Raw genomic sequence first — 9,840 nt, 5'->3', positions numbered from 1 at the left:
TCTTGAGTTCGTTCCCTCAGAGTCCCGCCCTTGAGGAAATGATGTCAGAAGGCGGGACTCTGCGGGAACGAACTCACGAAGGGAGGGAAGGCTAGAGACAGGCAGGGCTTTGAATTGATGCAGCCGCTGGGACGGAGGTAAATAAAAAATTTAAACCCCCAAGGGCAGCGCGGTATGGCAGCACAGCGCCGCAGCGGCGCCCTTGAAGGCAGGCACCCCTCTGCGGTGCTTACCCCGCTTACCGGGTTTGACCGGCCCTGCACACCAGTACTTTGTTGGACGACTGTGTTGATTGGTGTGTACTTTTTTATTTTATTCCTGGACCTGTGTGCGATTAATCCCTTGAAAAAGCCACGTTGAGCGAAACAGGGGCGGCATTAGCACCTGGATATATAAGTTAAGTTATAACTTTATACTTGCTATTGTTAAAACAAGTACAGCCTTGTTATATCTTTTCAACACCATCCAACACATGAGTCTATAGTGTGTACACAGAGATCTTGAAGAGATAAAGTTATTTCAGGACTACAAGATAGTGAAGACATTAAATACTTCCACAATAAAACAATCGAATAATAGAAAAAGAGAAAAATGGATAAAAAAGATACAAAAACAGTGGTTGGAGGAGGGTTAGTCGATGATTATAATTGTCACAAAGCAGGGGCCTGCCATGATTGGTGTTATAACAACCCCGGTGACTTTATGAGACCTCCCCTTAAACTAGAGTAACATCATATAGTAACAAGATGTGAGATACGCCCACTATAATTTCTACTAGTTTGTGTATTGTATATCCTAGAAATAAGCAGTGGATGTTCCCAAATCCTTCTTAATAATGGCTTATGGACTTTTCTTTTAGAAAATTATCCAAATCTTTTTTAAACTCTGCTAATCCAACTGCTTTTACCATATTCTCTGGCAACAAATTCCAGAGTTTAATTACATGTTCTCCAGTTTGTTTTAAACTTACTACTTAGTGAACCCATTCTATTATATGGTTAATCTTGTAAAAGCTGTAAATCAGCTGTTCACGTGAACTATTTTTCTTAGAAGAAGCATTTTCCCATTTTACCTACCTGAAGTGTCTCTTTGAACTTGTGTGCCCCCTAGTCTTGGTATTTTTGGAAAACGTAAACATGCGATTCATGTCTACCCGTTCCACTCCACTTAGCATTTTATAGACCTCTATCAGATCTCCCCTCAGCCATCTCTTCTCCAAATTGAAGATCCCTAACCACTTTAGCCTTTCTTCATAAGAAAGTCATTCCATCCCCTTTATAATTTTTGTTGCCTTTTTCTGTACTTTTTCTAATTCCTCTTTGTCTTTTTTGACATGTGGTGACCAGAATTTCACACAGTACTCAAGGTGTGGTTGCACCATGGACTGATATAAAGGCATTATAACATTCTCAGTTTTGTTTTCCATTACCTTCCTAATAATTCTTAGCATTCTATTTGCTTTCTTAGCCATCGCTGCATACTGAGCAGAAGGTTTCAATGTTTCATCAGTGATCACACCTAGATCCTTTTTCTGGGTGATGACTCTTAATGTGAAACCTTTCATCAAGTAGCTATAGTTTGGGTTTCTCTTTCCTACATGCATCACTTTGCCCTTACTTACATTAAACATTGTCATCCTATGCCACCAACTGAACAGCATTGGCTGAGAAATACTGTCTCTAGAATTCCAGTGCAAGCTGAGTTTAATCCAACCCCAGAGGAGATTGGTCTCTCCAGCTTGACTCCCCTTTGCCTGAGAGCATAGGACCCAACTTTTCAAAGCTATTGGGGATGCTAAACCCAGCAAAAATAATAATAACCCTTCCTTAAATACACAGCATTTTCTCAATATTGGCATAGTCAAGCACCCACAGAACTGGTCCTATGCCTGAGAGTCCTGCCTTACCACCCCCTTTGCACTCAGGGTGGGGAGAGACACAATCCAAAACTTCCTCAGGTACTGGCTGGGGAGAAACCCCCAAGGGTCCCAACAGTTTCTCTGGCTCATGGCCTCTTTCTCTTAAACTCCCAGAGTCTTTTGTCAGCCCTCAAAGTTCCTCATAGAATTCATCCATGCAAATCTCATGCAAATGAGTCCAGTCTCTTCCAACTCTCAGCTGGTCAGCTTTAAACCTCTTCCCCCTCGAAGGAATTATTCAACTACTCCCCAGAGGGTTAGACCCATTCTTGCCACCTCCCACATAGTCTCCCCTATCTGACTATAACCACCCCATTCAAGTTTCCGGGACTCCCCCTAAACATAATAGTGGGCACTAGACCCAAGTAGTTTTATTGTAGGGGCCTGAAAATACTACCTTTTCTTGGAAAAAGATAGAGGAGAGGGGGGATATCTTTCTTAGTGATGAGACTTACTCCATCACAAAAATTATCTGCCATTTGGTTACCCATACTCCTAGGCTTATAAGGTTTTCTTACAATTTTCACACTCTTTTTGTACTTTAGCAACTTTGAATAACATTGAGGTGGTAGTAAGGGCTCACACGCTAACCCAGAGGTAACTGGGCAACAAGCAACACTGCCCAATTACTGTCTGCACGCTGGGGGTGGGAACTACCACTGGGCTACTATGGTAGGTCAGCAGTAGTTCTGGATTAGCAAATGGTAAGTCCACATTGGGCTTACTGGCAGTTCATAAAAGACCCTCTACATATTTTTGGTTCGCAGCATTTTCCCTCAGCTTGGAAAACTTTGTATTTGGGATGGCTACAGAAGAAGGATGTTGAGCTGTGTGTGAATTTTTGCATGTCTCTGAGTTTCACAAGCTAGATGATATAGTTGCTGCCTTATATGATGAATGATAGGAAAGCCTGCACTAGCCACCCAGCATCTTATTTGTACAACAGCACCGAGGACAGAATAATTTGTAATCAGTGACACACTTTGAAACTTGAGCCACTGATGTCATTATTTTACTGGGAGAATTTTGCTGCTAAATAATCTGGATCCAGTTAAACAAAAATGTGTAAAATTCAAAATGCAAAGAAGTCAGGACTGCAGGGAAGTTTCTAGAAAAAAAAAAAAAAAGAAGAGAGGAATAGGAGAGTGTTTTTTTTTTTTACAGAACTACTGAAAGGCCCACTAATTAAGTTAGTCCAATAAAAAAAGGTATCAACTTCTTTTATATCTTTCTTTAATAATTTTGTTTCATTTATTTATTTAATTGGTTGTTTTCTCAGGGTCCTTTTACTAAGCTGCAGGAAAAAGTACCCTGCGGTAGTGGCGAAGGCCGTTTTTCCCATGCGCCAGGGTCCTTTTTAGTGCGGCAGGTAAAAAGCCCCTAAAAATGGGCGTGCGGTAAGATTACTCTTACTGTGTGGCCATGCGGAGTGGGAGGGGGAGCACTTAGCCATGCGGAGTGGGAGGGGGAGCACTTAGCACCACCCATTGTGAGGTGGAAGTAAGAGCTCCCACAGTAACTCAGCAGTAACCAGGCAGTGTATGGTAATGCCCACTTTCTGCTGGGTTAGTGCCACACATAAAATAAAAATATTTTCCGGTGTTCACACTCGAGTCGGAATTACTAGTAGTTGCCACGTTGGGCTGGAGGTAGTTCAGGGTTAGCAAGCTGTAAACCCGCATTGGGCTCATCGATGCTTGGTAAAAGGCCTCTCTGTTAGCCAATGGGATGTTGTCACCTCACCCACTCTCTATCCGCTGCAAGCCATTTTCCTCCATCTGCAGCTTGGGTGCCCTAGAGCAGAGGGTACATTGTGCTTTATGCCATGTATCTTCATCGTGTCAGCATATCATGAGTGCAGTGGCGTACCAGGGGGGGGCGGTGGGGGTGGTCCGCCCCGGATGCACGCCGCTGGGGGGGGGTGCCGCGCGCCAATCGGCTCTTCGTTTTCATGCTCCCTTTGCCCCGGAACAGGTTACTTCCTGTTCGGGGGCAGAGGGAGCCTGAAAACGAAGAGCCGGCAGGCGCGCAGCACCACCCCTCCCCCCCCCCCCCCCCCGCACCAGAGTGCTAAGCTTTAGTAAAAGGGCTCCATAGTGTTTTACTTAATATCCAATTTCAGAAATAAATCTGTTCAAACTTAATTCAGTAAATGTTTCTGAAAAGCGTTCATCTTTACTGACCTTGTATAAAATTCTATAAAGAGTTTCTGATTTTTAGAGGGCAGGAATGCATGTAAATAGTAGTTTTCTAGTCATTTGTGACTGTCTCTGGGAGAACACGATTGAAGTCACAATAAACAAAATAACTCTAGTCGTGTTTTCCCAGAGATGCTAGGACCAAAGGTGAGTAGAGGGTGACACAAGACTCTCAAGCCGGGAGAATAAAGATAAAAACTCTTTATTAGGTACCAAGATAAAGAACCCAACACTGGCCTGTGTTTTGGCAAAAAACCACCTGCCTCAGGGGGTCACAAGACTTGATGGAGTACACTTGTCTTAACATGGGACCTATGAGTTGTATATGTGAAATGCTGCCAACCAGCGTTAACTCCCACCAAAGAAAAGACTACTTTCAAAAATGTTTTTGTCACAGTTATGTGTGTTAAGTGGCCTCTTGTAGAATGATGTCTATAAATTTTTAGCTATAATGTTCTACTTCAGGTGTGCTGCACTGTTTCCCATCCCCCATCTCTCTTTTCCTATGGTGTGTACTTTGTCAGAGGGCATGCACTGGGCAAAGCACTCAAGCACATGTTTAAATTATAGAATTCTGTCATTCACGTATGATCTAGCTAACATCTCTAGCACTTTGCTCTCTTCTGCTCAATCGATAGTTTTACAGAAGAGGTGCTAGCTGGCTATTTGCCCTTTGTTGTTCTAGAGCCCTGATGGCGAACCTAGGACACGCGTGTCAGCACTGACACGCGTAGCCATTTTCAATGACACGCGGCGGTGCCGCAGTGTGGTCCGCCCTCCCTCCTCGCTCCCGGAAACTAACCTTAAAGCCTCCTTTCACGTCGCAGCAAGCAGCAGCAGGGCAGGCCACTCCTTCCTTCCGTGTCCTGACCTCGCCTGACGTAACGTCCGCGAGGGCGGAGCACAGAAGGAAGGAGGAGAGGTCTGCCCTGCTGCTGCTTGCTGCAACGTGAAAGGAGGCTTTAAGGTTAGTTCTGGGCCCGGTAGCGGGTGGAGGGGCCCGGCGACCTCGGGTGGGCAGCGATCTCAGGTAGGGGGGGCCCGGGGGCGGTCCTAGTAGCAGTGATTTTTCTTGAAGTGACACACCACCCGAGTTATGCTTGGTTTTTTGGTGAATTTTGACACACCAAGCTCAAAAGGTTGCCCATCACTGTTCTAGAGGGAAGTAAGCCTTGCTATATTCCCCTCTGGTATGCCCCTGATTAGCCTTGAAGGTGAAGCGTGGCAACGTTGAAACATAGTAACATAGTAGATGACAGCAGAAAAAGACCTGCACGGTCCATCCAGTCTGCCCAACAAGATAAACTCACATGTTCCATTTTTTGTGTATACCTTACCATGATTTGTACCTGTGTTTTTCAGGGCACAGACCGTATAAGTCTGCCCAGCATTATCCCCGCCCCCGTGGCAACATTGGGCTAGTTTTTATCTGTATTTGTGCATTAAAGCTTTTATTCTACTGTTATTCTCTGGCTATTTTGAGGTCTGTAGTTGTTGCTGCTGTTCCTGCTGTCACAGATCCTTGCTCCCCTTTTATCCCAAAATGCTGAAATGGACATCCTGCTTTTAAATATTAAACTTGCTTTGTATGTATGTGTGCATATGTAATGAGGACAGTTTCCTAAAGACATTTTCCCAGGTAAACGGGCTATTTGAGAATTCCCCACTTTTCCTGCTGGTAAAAGAAGGTGCTGATAGTTCTTTGAGTTTCCATGGATGTCAGGTCCTATGATATTGCTTTGACTATTGCTGTTCTTTACTGCTTTAGGCAACCACTTAGGCTTGCCTAATGGTTAAGTTGTCCCTGCCCAGGAGAGAACACAAATAAGGATAAGAAACCCGTTCTGTTTTATGGTTAATTTTGTAAAAGCTGTAAATCAGCTGTTACCATTTGAACTATTTTTCTTTAAAGAAACATTTTCCCATTTTGCCTACCTAAAGTGTCTCCTTGAACTTGTTAATCATAAGTCTTGAACTGTCGTGAACTCAGGAGATGGTAAGCCCTTGGGCTGTAAGCGCAGACTGGCTAGAGCAGGTGAGTCACTCAGGCTAGGCACAGCCCTAGGCAAAGTACTAGGGAACGCTTGGCAGAAGACAAGGCAGGCAGGGCTTGGACTGCAGCCAAGGCAGGCAGGGCTTTGACTGGACAAGGCAGACAAGACTAGACAGGACAAGGCAAACAAGGCTAGAACTCGATCCAGACAAGGCAGGAGTTAGAAACAGACAAGACAGGCAGGACAAGGACTGGGTTGGAGGAGTGGCCTAGTGGTTAGAGTGGTGGACTTTGGTCCTGGGGAACTGGGTTCAATTTCCACTGCACGCACAGGCAGCTCCTTGTGACTCTGGGCAAGTCACTTAACCCTCCATTGCCCCAGGTACAAATAAGTACCTGAATATAATATGTAAGCCGCATTGAGCCTGCCATGAGTGGAAAAGCGCGGGGTACAAATGTAATTTTAAAAAAATAAGGAACTAGAAGGACAAAGCTATGGCTAGAGACAAGGCAAGAGAAGAACTCAGAGACAAGGCAAGGCTGGAGCTTGGCAGGAACTTGGAAACAAGGCAAGGCAAGGCTGGAGCTTGGCAGGTCAGGAACTGGAGACAAGGCAAGGCAAGGCTGGAACATGGAGACAAGGTCAGAACTTGGCTGGAACCAGTGGCGTAGCTATGTGGGGCCTGAGGGGGCCTGGGCCCCCGTAGATTTCAGTCGGGACCCCCCCCCCCCCCCTCCCACACAAGGAAAGCTGGAAACCTCATTGCAAAGGCACAAGAGGAGGGCCTGGTCTTCTCTTAAATATGCTCAGGCCCAGAATGTGTCACTCTGGATGTGCCTGCAAGGCTTCCCACCACAAGTCCAATAAAATACATGCTGCGGCATGTGCACACGGCCTGGGGAACCAGAGCATTGCTGAAGAGCAGAGCAGAGTGCTGTCCCATGGAGGCCAGAGTGAAGCAGTAAGCACTGGGGGGTCAGGGCAGGTAGCACTGTGTCTGTGACATGAACCCTGACAGAGGAATCCCTTTCCACATTAATGAATCCATAGGACTTAGCTCTGTTATTGATTGAGCTCCCTGTGAGCACAGGAGGTACCATGGTGCTAAAAACATAGTATCCTCCAGATTCTATATATGGCACTGAGATTTGTGTGTGGATCAAACATCCACATAAAAATGAATTGGCTTACAAGCCAATTAATTGCAATTAATTTATGTTAACAATCACAATTGCAATTAATTGGCAATAATTGAAATTTATGTGTGCATGTCCCCATGCCCTATTCTATAATCCTGCATGTCTAAATCCGCTAGCACACAACTCAAAAGGGGGCATGGCCCTTTTCAAGCTGCACATGTACCTGGCACTAAAGTAAGCAGGAATTCAAGCATGCGTGGGATAAACATAAAGGAATCCTGTGCAGAAGGAATGGATCCTTAGAAGCTTAGCCAAGATTGGGAGGCGGGGCATGTGTTTGGGTGGTGGGGCTAATTCTGGGCAAGACTTCTACGGTCTGTGTCCTGAAAATGCAGATACAAATCAAGGTAAGGTATACACAAGAAGTAGCACATATGAGTTTATCTTGTTGGGCAGACTAGATGGACCGTGCAGGTCTTTTTCTGCCGTCATCTACTATGTTACTATGAATAGGCTCCTCTTTGGTCTGCGTATTTGGCACCTTCAAAATTTCACACCCTAGGCAGTTGCCTGTGTTGCCTATGTCTTAATTCAGGCCTGGACTCAGCCTATCCATGGTGACCTACAGCTTCTGGAAATTCTTTTATAATGGCTCTTTGGAGATGACTGAACAGTGATCCTCATTGGAAAATCCACATCTGTCAGAAATACAAAATGCTCAAGCAAAACATGGGAAATTGCCTTAATATCGTGCAATGAGTGGTTTGCCATCACACTATCAAAATGAATCTGTTTCTGAAAAGAGTTACTGGGTACATGGAACCCTTTAGTTCCCTTTGCATGCTCTCTGAGACTTCTAGCACACATTTGCTGAGTTTACAAATTAAAAGCTCTCTTTCTCAGTTCTTAGTAGAAGAAATAGAATTCAAAGCTTTAGATGTCAGAGCATGCCATCAAGAGAGAGAATTCTGACTTCTCTGATGGTGGTCTGCTACTCATTTTCGGAGATCAGAATATGAAAAAACATATCCTAAGTCTTTGATTTCAGTTTTTCCCTGCAGAATTCTATTCTGTTTTTTTTCTAAAGTAACTGTGTGAAAAGGGGATTTTTGGTGATTAAACCAGACACACATGGATTGGTAACCACATAAAGACACCACTGTATTCTTCATTTAACACTGTGGTCTCTATCACTCAATGGGCTCTATAAGAATGGGAGAACTGCGCTTCTTTTTCTTATGTGGGTGATTACTTAGCCTGCACAATCCAGTAAAAGTCAGTCAAATACATTTAAAGCAATTGTAATCTATAGTCCTCTTGAAAATAGCACCTTCCTAAACACAGTACTGCTGTTCCCCAGCCCTTCCCCCCTCCCCAGTATTTTTCAGCTGTCAGAAAGTCCTGTGATCCCAGCTCAAGGAAGCCATTGAGTCTCTACTATTTGGGGGGGCAGGTTCTTTCTGTCCCTAATGTACCTAGGGTAATGAAGGGTTAAGTGTCTTGCCCAGGTTCACAAGGAACTGCAGTGGGAATTTAGTCCAGTTCTCCAGGATCTCAACCCACTGCCCCAACTGTTAGCAGTAGTAGTTGAACCCAACTCCCCAGGCCTGAAACCCACTGCATTAAACACTAGGCCACTCCTCCACTCTATAGGGGCTGAAACCATTAGTGCAGACCACATTTAAATGCACTTAAAATATGGTCATTAGTCTCTCTGCATAGATGGGCTTTCCTTTAAATAAAAAAAAAAGCCTGGTGGTCTAATGTGAGCTAAAGGGATGGCACACATTCAGTCACTGTTATCTCTGGCTGCTTTTAGGGGAGATGAAGGTGACAATGGCAGAGATAAAAGGGAGGGTCAGTGACAGGAAATCAGGAAGAAATGAAACAGAAGGATGAAGCAAAGGAATGAAGGAGGGTGGAGAAGAGTGAGAAGGAAGGAAAGGGTTAAAAAGGTTTGTGAGAAGAAAGATATAGATTAAAGGGAGAAAAAGAAAAGAGGGGGGGGGGGGGAAAGGGGAAGGGAAAGCCTGGAATTTACTTTGTCTCTGTTTAAGTGGAGGAATTTACAATTCGTTTGATGGGGTTTAGAAACAATGTAATTGAGCATTTACTGTCTTCTTACAACTTCTTGTTCACAAAGATACATTGTTATTTCTTTTCCAAGGCTCAATTTTCTGTACTGCCTTTGTGAGGGCAGTGGCTTGAGTGATACAGTAAGGGCGTCCCTGTGGTATGTGACCTTGGATGAGTCACACTGTCTCCCTGACTCTGTTGTAGAAGCTGTCATTTAAGGGATGGGTCCCCTCCTCCCCCCCTCTTCCCTCCCCTTCTCATGTGCCTTGTGGAATGCCCACTGGGTCTGCAACAAACTTTCCTTCACCCATGATCTCTTCATCTCCCATTCCCTTCAACAGCTCGCCCTAACTGAAACCTGGCTCACCCCTGATGACTCTGCCTCAGTTGCGGCCCTATGCCATGGAGGTTATCTTTTCTCCCACTCTCCCCACCCAGTTGGCCGCGGAGGAGGCGTCGGGTTACTACTCTCGCCCTCTTGTAGTTTTCAACCCCTCCTCCTACCGCAGTCTCAT

The 9,840-nt window shown here is 44.9% G+C and overlaps 1 long non-coding RNA gene across 1 annotated transcript; it reads right to left on the bottom strand.

The window, feature by feature from the left end:
• Positions 1-1,516: 1,516 nt before the first annotated feature.
• On the bottom strand, positions 1,517-9,045 carry LOC115482300. The gene is made up of 3 exons (XR_003944061.1): positions 9,035-9,045; positions 2,182-2,186; positions 1,517-1,593 (listed from the first exon to the last, which is right to left on the bottom strand). It is a non-coding gene; the product is annotated as an uncharacterized LOC115482300 (long non-coding RNA).
• Between the last annotated feature and the right edge of the window lie 795 nt (positions 9,046-9,840).

The sequence above is a fragment of the Microcaecilia unicolor genome, chromosome 12 (genome assembly GCF_901765095.1).
Source record: "Microcaecilia unicolor chromosome 12, aMicUni1.1, whole genome shotgun sequence".
NCBI classification, from domain to species: Eukaryota; Metazoa; Chordata; class Amphibia; order Gymnophiona; family Siphonopidae; genus Microcaecilia; species Microcaecilia unicolor.
Note: the sequence above shows the minus strand (reverse complement) of the source record. Positions and strands in the feature narration are given on the sequence as shown.